The 8264-nt window shown below is 41.5% G+C and overlaps 1 non-coding gene across 1 annotated transcript; it reads right to left on the bottom strand.

Annotated features, from left to right (window-relative positions):
* Nucleotides 1–597: 597 nt before the first annotated feature.
* TRNAG-GCC (transfer RNA glycine (anticodon GCC)) lies at nucleotides 598–669 on the bottom strand. The gene has a single exon. It is a non-coding gene; the product is annotated as a tRNA-Gly (tRNA).
* Nucleotides 670–8264: the final 7595 nt, after the last annotated feature.

Here is an 8264-nt window from a genome sequence, read left to right as displayed (position 1 = left end):
GGAGGTTTCGATTCGAAGGAACTATTTTGTGGTAAGGGTTCATCTCTCTCGACCAGGTAAGGTTCAAGGGAGGGTGATCGAGGGGAACCAGACTTTAGATCTCTTCTCTATGGCGGGAGGTTTCTTTCATATCAAGAGTGTGTGTGTTGGGGAGGTCAGGGAAGACGGATTGGATCGAGAGGCGATGCTTATGCCTCTTCTTTATCGATAGGATTCCCATCATTTTTAGTCTCCGGCGAAGGAGACAAGGGCAAGGGTGTACGTATCCCAGGTGAGCCAAGAGGTGAAGAGTGGGAGTAGATCAGTCTATCCTCAACCTCCATCCGTCATTAGTAATATCAATTCGCTTATATTATTCACTAGTACACTGCGCGCTACAACTAGCAAGCAGCCCCTTTACTAGTAAGGGAAAACGCTAGCGCGCAACGGCTGATGAAAAGCCAGCAACTAACTTATTAGGAGTAGGTTTTAGCTTGCCCCTTTCTTCTTATTAGGTTGATAGATTTGGAACCCTATACAAGGGGCTGCCTTGCTGCTCCCATTATCGCTAAAGGGGCTTATGTACTCCACTCATTACCACTAAACGACGAAGCCAGGAGCGGAAGGAGGGACTTGAACCCTCAACCTCAGCCTTGGCAAGGCTATGCTCTACCATTAAGCTATTTCCGCCAGCTACGGTAGTGGCGAAGCACTACTGAGCAATTCACGTATCACAACATACGGTTGACTTCTGTTTTTCCGCCGGACCACAGTCTTGACCTCCGATCGAGCTACGAACACGAGTAGGTAGGCGGCTAGGGGGGAGAGGGGCTAAGGGCNTGCTACTACTTAAATTATAATTCACCCAAGTGTAGGTTGTCTGCAAGTAATATATTTCGTAAGTACGAGATCGATCCACAGAGAGGTTATTTTAAGTTTAAATTTATTAATTTATAGATTACCAAATGCAAGAACGAAGTTTACAAATTATAAATTTTGTCAAAGCTCGAGGATTTATTCTTGGTTTATGCAATATTGTTTAACTAAAAGTAAAACAAAGGAAACCACCATAAATAATGGTTCCAAGAAAATAAAAATATTTAAACACACACCTAATATAATATAGTTCCCACTATAGAAAATACCGAATTCACCGATATTTTATATATGGTACCTATGATTATATATATAACTATATAAATATATAAATGCATAAAATAAATGTTAAATTAAATCATTATATTTCATTTAGAACAACCGGCAGAGCCACGCTATTGCCTAAATGAAATATATGATTTAATAAGTTAGATGCGGAAAGTAAAAGTTAGCTGCGATAAAGTAAAAGTTAGATGCTGAAAGTAAAAGTTAGTTGCGATAAAGTAAAAGTTAGATGCGGAAAGTAAAAGTTAGTTGCAATAAAGATAAAGTTAGTTGCAATAAAGTAAATGTTAGATTGTTAGATATCATAATATTTCATTTAGAACAATCGGCAGAGCCACGCTATCGTCTAAATGAAATATATGATATAATTATATATATATATATAATATAACAATAATAATTGATGAAATATTTATTGTATCAAAATTAAACAACAAATCAAGATAACCACTTCAATGGTATCAAGCATTTGATGTAAATTGATAACAACAAATAATTCATTTTTATACCTACAATAAAAAGAAATTAGCAAAATGAAAAGAAATAAAGAAAGAATATACAAAATATAAACAATCTTACTTCACCAAGAATTCATCCTCTTCACCTTGACATAATAGATTTAGCTTTCCATGAACTTACTTTTGATCAACACTAAAAACATCACTCATAATTTGGAAAATGAAAAATATATTGGAACTTAGAACTTTTATACACACTCACACTATATTTTACAATGAGATAGAATGATTCTCAAGCTAGCACAAGGCCTCTATTTATAGGCCAAATGAGAGAAAGGGTCAAAAATTCTATTAATGCAATGTAGTTGTAATAGTAGTCTTTGTCTCCTCCAACTTCAATTCCATGCCCCTTCTTTCAATGCTTTGTTCCACGACTTTAATCACCGAATTTGACTCAGCTCAAAACAGCAAACATGTGGGAAATTGTCTGTAGATGAATTTGGCCACTTGGTTCACCTCATTTGGTTAAATATTGAAATAGTTATATTTTTTTACTATATGCTGGTCATGGTGAATGTAAATTTGTCTTCCTTTTGATATTTTCACAATTTGATCATCTTAACCAACTTTTTAGGCAATCATGTCTTCTGCAAAATTGTAGATAATTTCTCAAGGATTCAAAAAATATTTGAATCCCTCCATTTGAATTTTCTAGCTTGAGTTATCATTATTTTACCAACACGTAGAAAACCTGAAAATAAAACATATTTAGTAAGACGTTTAAATATAAACACACAATACTAAAATAACATAATTTTATAATTTTAATGAAACTTAAATTTTAAAATATAGGTTTTAACATATAATAAATTATTAATTTTAAGTTTCATCAGTTGTAAGGAGTCTTGGTCTAGAGTCAAGCTGGGGCCTCATTTCATTCTCTACAGGGGAATGAGTGCACCGAAAAATCAGACAAGTTGCTCCCTCGCTTCGCAGCGGCGGCATCTGTCTTTTAAGTTAAACTAAGTCATTTACTAAGACGGCCCCTCTTATTCTACGATAATCCAAGCTGCAGCTCCACGAGTCTGCTCGAAACCGGTCGATTCCTAAGCCATTCGTTCTCCCCTCTCGGTTGGCCTTTGCCAGCCACTACAAGTAAGAGAACCTACAGTGAATGAACAACAAGAACCACAGATTTTGACCAGATTGTACACCTTTGTCTCTGGCTATGTAGATGTGCATAAAGAAGGGACGGGACATCTCTCTCTGGGGGAAGAAGCTTCATTCCATCCAGCCTCACGAACTTCTTACTGGGGCAGTACTATAGGCATTTTCGAGTGTTTGGATGCACGTGTTTTGTTCATATTCCTGCGCAGTTAATAGAAAAATTGTCCCCAAGGCAACCACTTGTGTCTTTCTTGGATATGCTCAGTCCGGGTATAGATGCTATGACGTGATGAAATCCAAGAGACTCGATGTATCCTTAATGCTCTCTTTAATGGAAATGGAGTCGCCTCATATTTTCCTTAACCTAATTAATCAGCCCCGGGGGAGAATGATGATGGAGATGTATTGCGGCCTTCTCCTGTTCATAAACTTTTTCCTCATTCTTCTGCAGTTGACTTCGTACCTCACTCTTCAGGCCAGCAGCTTTGCTCAGCATTTTCTGCCGATTGTCAGCCTGTTCAGCTGACCTCAGAGGATTCCAGTCACCCGGCACAGCATCTTTCTTCTCGGCGGCGATTACAGTCTCTTTCCCAGGTCAGGCTACTCCAGAAGATCAGCAGCCTAGCCCAGTTGCTTCCCTTCCAGTCGTCTCCTCAGATTCTGGATCCCTCTCTCAGGTTCGTCGATCCTCTCAAGTTTCTTATCCTGTTGAAGGATTTTTATCTTATCTTATATATCGTTTTCCCAAAAAGATCGAGCTTACCTCATTTCAGTTCAATCTTCTCATGAACCTGAATCATTTGCTGAAGCCTCCAATCATTCTTGCTGGAGAGATCCTATACAGGAAGAAAGAAATGCCCAGGAAAAAAAAAAGAATAAGACTTAGTCTCATTGCCTGCAGGGAAAGAAGCCATTGTCTGCAAGTGGATTTACAAGATCAAGCATAAAGCAGATGGCTCGGTAGAGAAAAGCTAGATTAGTAGCTAAAGGATTCCTTCAAGAATATTGAGTCGAACCCTTTTAGAGATAGGGAAAACATTTGCTCCAGATTGCTAAACACCATTCGTGGCATTCTTGCCTTGGCTGCAATCAAAAGGTGGCCTTATTTCAATTTGACGTGAAGAATGCCTTTCAACAACATAAGGGAAGGAGGGATCCACAATAATTTCTATTCAGCCTCCTCCAACTCCAGGCTTCTCTTCTCCTAGGAATCCTAACTTGGTATGCAAGCTCAAGAAAGCGATTTACGTTATGGTCTCCGACAAGCAAAAGCAGGAGGTTTCGGTTATGTCAAAGGCCGAGGTTAGGTCCGCTTCGCTTCGCGGCGAAGATTTTGAAAGGATTTCTTAGAGTGCACTATTGATCTCTCGAAGCGTGAATCCCGACAGCGCCATTGCGAACAGCCCCGGGGTGCGCAGCGTGGGGTGGGCATCAGTTGAGCTATTTGACAGAGTAGCTAAAGGGGATCTGAGGACAATTCTTTCCCCTCAGTTACAGGACATTGGACCATATTCCTATCTACTTTTTCTCGACCCGCCCTTTCTCTTGCTTGGTTGAATGACATAAGAGAGCAATTTGCCCGAACTAGCCTCTACTCCACACAATGACAGAGAGAACTAGTATCTGACAAAAGTCAATTACTAGGTGTCTGACGGCTTGTACCACAAGGACAGTCTGATCGTTAGTTCCTCGATCCTACCTTCCACTGCGCTCCTTTCTGTTAGTCTGAAAACGTCTTTTGATCCCTAGTCCTAGAGGAAGTTGATTTTCCAGTAATAGGAGAGGAAGCCCATAAACATATGTAAGCGCTGTAATGTCTCGCAATGGCAGAAGAAAGAGATATCATTGCCAATCGGTATGAAAGGAAAGACCCTGCGTCTTTCTTCTCTAAGCAAAGCATACTTTTCCCTGTGAACGAATATTTCTTTTACCAAATGAAAACCAAAGATGAACCTTAGCACAAGCGATAAGCTATAATAATACCTTTCCTAAGGACTCTTCTTGGGGAGTAGGAAGTGTCTGCAAGCCTAGTCCTTATCGCTCGGACTCCAACAAGAGTTCGAGCATTAGAAGCAGGGGTAGGGCTAGTCTGGGTATGAATCCTTTGCTAGAGTGAGTCTTTCTGATCTACGATCACCCTAAAGACATAGAAGGAGCAAGGATCTAATCCCCATTTTACCTATTGATTAGAGCTAGGAATCCTATAAGCTAAAAGAGTCAAGTAAGGCAATGATAATTGTTCCCGCGGGTTCGTTTAGGAGACTAGCTTTTTGAATTAGAATTCCTTTAGTAAGTTTAGGTCTTTCTGAAAGCCAGTTCCAAAGTTCATGATAATTGTTCCCGCGGGTTTGTTTAGGAGACTAGCTTTTTTGAATTAGACACTTTATACAGACAGGACCGAAGTCTAGGAATAAGACGTACCGCCACCACGATTGGGAGAGTAGGTGGGAGACTTGTTACGTCTTATTCACACCGGGATCCCTAGACTTAGATATGAGTCGAGTCAAAGAATAAGAGTCGAAGAGTTTTATCTGTATTCACTAGTGTGTCATAATTACTGATTTATGTGTTATGATTTTGTATTTAATTGCATGACATGCATGTATACATGTTTTATACTGGGATTTGTTCTCATCGGAGTTTCCGGCTGTTGTTGTGTTTGTATGTGTGCATAACAACAGGTGGGGCAGGATCAGGGTCGAGACGAGGATGATTGAGAGGTGATAGCGTGGTGATCGCGGGCGTAGCAGAAGAAACTAGTTGTTGTATTAGACATGTATTAATACTTTTAAACACTAGTTTGATTGTATGAACGAAACGAGATATGTCCTTGCTTTTAATGAAATGAAATAAATTTTATGTATGTGTATTATGTTAAAAGCAAATTTTTGACCCACATTTTCTAGCAAAGATCCAGTTAATCCCAAAGATAATTGAGTTAGAGCCCGGGTCCCCACAACAGGTGATATCAAAGCAATAGATCCTTTAGACTGAGATAGAATAGAATGAACGGGGTAGATTGAGTTGTCCTCCTTGCTTTTGTTGTGCTAGCATGATTTATTGCTTTCCCTATTACATGTTGTCTTGTTATCTGAGTTGCTTACAGCATGTAATTGCAAAGACTGAATCAGAACCGATTCTGAATCAGAAGTATATGATCAGAGGAGGACTGAGACAGACTGTATAGATTGTGTACTAATCCGTTTGATAATCAGATATGCCTCCTCGACGAGTACCGCAACCAGTAGCAGGTCGGGCACCAGAACAGGGCAGTACTTCCAATGATCCGATGGATGTGACCGCTACACCGATGGAGACCTTGTTAAAGCGGTTTCAGTCGTTCCGACCACCTACACTGAAGGGCACAGAGAATTCAGTTGAGTGTGAAAGCTGGTTATATTACATCGAGATGTTATTTGATTCTCTTGACTACACCGATGAACGACGAGTTAAACTGATTGGGCATCAACTTCAAGAAGTTGCCAAGAATTGGTGGCTTACCACAAAGAGGGCTTTGGAGCATCGTGGTACAGAGGTCACTTGGAAGGTGTTCAAGACAGAGTTCTATCAGCGATTCTTTCCCGTCACCTACCGAAATGACAAAGGTGCTGAATTTGCCAACCTGAGACAGGGACAGCTGAACATCGAAGAATATGTCGCTAAGTTCTCCACCTTGCTCCGATTTGCTCCCCACATTGCTGGGAACGACGAGGCCGTTGCGGATCAGTTTATCAATGGCCTGAATCCTGAGATATTCACCTTGGTGAACACGGGACGACCCAACAATTTTTCTGATGCCTTGAACAGGGCGAAGGGAGCAGAAGCAGGGTTGCTTAGGCAACGAAGCACTTCTTATACCACTCCGACTCCTAGACCACCCCAGCCCTCGGGTCAATATCAGCAACCACCTCCCAGATTCGAGAGTGGTGGTAGCAGCAGCGGGAGAAAAGACAGTTTGAAAAAGTGAAGGGGAAGCAGTTCAAGAAATCAGGGAGCAGTTCGTCGAGCTCCAGTGGGCCGAGACAGACAGGGTCGGGCCAGAGATCAGAGTATACAGGGGTTTACTGTAGTTCCTGTGGAGGTAGACATGCCACCGAACAGTGTCAGGGCGTGATGGGTCGCTGCAACATTTGCAGACAGCAGGGCCACTTTGCCAGGGTCTGTCCACAGAGAGGTACACAGCAGCCTCAGAGTGTAGGAGCATCTAGATCTGTAGCTCAGCCAGAGAGGCAGGCGTCATCTGTTCATTCATTCCAGCCAGCCCCTACATCGACACAGCCCAGAGCTAGGGGCAGCCAGACAGTGAGCCAACCTCCTAGACAGCAGGCTCGAGTGTTTGCACTGACAGAAGAGCAGGCTCAGGATGCCCCTGATGACGTGATAGCAGGTAATTGTTCGCTTTGCGGTTATCCTGCTTATGTTCTGATAGACACAGGTGCATCACATACATTCTTATCTGAGCGTTTTGCATTGACACATGCATTGCCTATTGAGTCGTTGTCTACTGTAGTGTCTATCTCTTCTCCTCTGGGGACAGGGTTGATATCAGTGACATCTGTTAGATCATGTTTACTACAGTATCATGGGCATGAAATAGATTTAGACTGTATTGTACTTGGGTTATCTGATTTTGATTGCATTATTGGTATCGACATGCTAACCAAGTACAGAGCGACAGTAGACTGTTTCCACAAGATTGTTAGATTCAGACCAGAGATGGCTGAAGAGTGGAAGTTCTACGGCAAAGGGTCTAGAGCTAGAATTCCTTTGATTTCAGTATTGTCTATGACTCGATTACTGCAGAAAGGAACAGATGGGTTCCTTGTCTATTCAGTAGATTTACTGAAATCGAGCCCAGCATTGGCAGATCTGCCCGTGGTTTGCGAGTTTGCAGATGTATTCCCCGATGAGATTCCGGGATTGCCTCCAGACAGAGAGGTAGATTTTAGTATCGACCTAGTACCAGGTAGGTTCCTATTTCTCGAGCTCCTTATAGAATGGCACCGATAGAGTTGAAAGAATTGAAAGAACAGCTTGAAGATTTGCTGGCCAAGGGATATATTAGACCGAGTGTATCTCCTTGGGGAGCACCAGTGCTATTCGTGCGAAAGAAAGACGGTTCGATGAGATTGTGTATCGATTACCGGCAACTGAACAAGACAACAGTAAAGAACAAGTACCCATTGCCTCGCATCGACGATTTGTTTGATCAGTTGCAGGGATCTTCTGTCTATTCCAAGATCGATCTGAGATCTGGATATCACCAGCTGAGAGTTAGAGATGTTGATATACCGAAGACAGCATTCCGAACCAGGTATGGTCATTATGAGTTTATTGTCATGCCTTTTGGTTTAACGAATGCGCCAGCGGTGTTTATGAGTCTGATGAACCGTGTTTTTCAGAGGTATTTGGATGAGTTTGTGATTGTTTTTATAGATGATATTTTGGTCTACTCAACAAATGAGACTGATCATGCTGATCATTTGAGAATTGTGTTGC

The sequence above is a fragment of the Primulina huaijiensis genome, unplaced genomic scaffold (genome assembly GCF_012295235.1).
Source record: "Primulina huaijiensis isolate GDHJ02 unplaced genomic scaffold, ASM1229523v2 scaffold2417, whole genome shotgun sequence".
In the NCBI taxonomy this organism is placed as follows: Eukaryota; Viridiplantae; Streptophyta; class Magnoliopsida; order Lamiales; family Gesneriaceae; genus Primulina; species Primulina huaijiensis.
Note: the sequence above shows the minus strand (reverse complement) of the source record. Positions and strands in the feature narration are given on the sequence as shown.